This window comes from Lottia gigantea (genome assembly GCF_000327385.1).
Source record: "Lottia gigantea unplaced genomic scaffold LOTGIsca_181, whole genome shotgun sequence".
Taxonomy (NCBI): Eukaryota; Metazoa; Mollusca; class Gastropoda; family Lottiidae; genus Lottia; species Lottia gigantea.
In genome coordinates this window covers 315,203-315,615 of record NW_008708320.1, presented here as the reverse complement: position 1 = coordinate 315,615, position 413 = coordinate 315,203, and positions in this window count along the sequence as shown.

Genomic DNA, 413 nt, shown 5'->3' with positions numbered 1-413 from the left:
CGATAAGCTTGATTTCTTTATAAAGGCAGTAAGGATTAAGTCCCCCTTTTTCTGAAAAAAATGATAAAAACAAATAATAAGAATAATATAATATAATAAAAATATCTCTATTATAAACTGACTTCTGATCATAGTCCACGATTTGTCTGACAAACATACTTTGAGCCCCAACAAAAAAAATGTCTAGTTTTCAATCCCAGAAGAAAATTTTTACTAACCTCATTATACATTCCAATAAATTTGAGAACATTACACACGAAATAAATACTGTAATCATTAACTTGATTTATTAGTTTAATACACGCCTCCGTATGGGGGGCTAACGTCTCAGGTTTACGTTTAGCAAGTTCAATCATTGCTCGTAATATCAATGAATAATATAGAACTTTACATTTCCTACAATAATAATATAG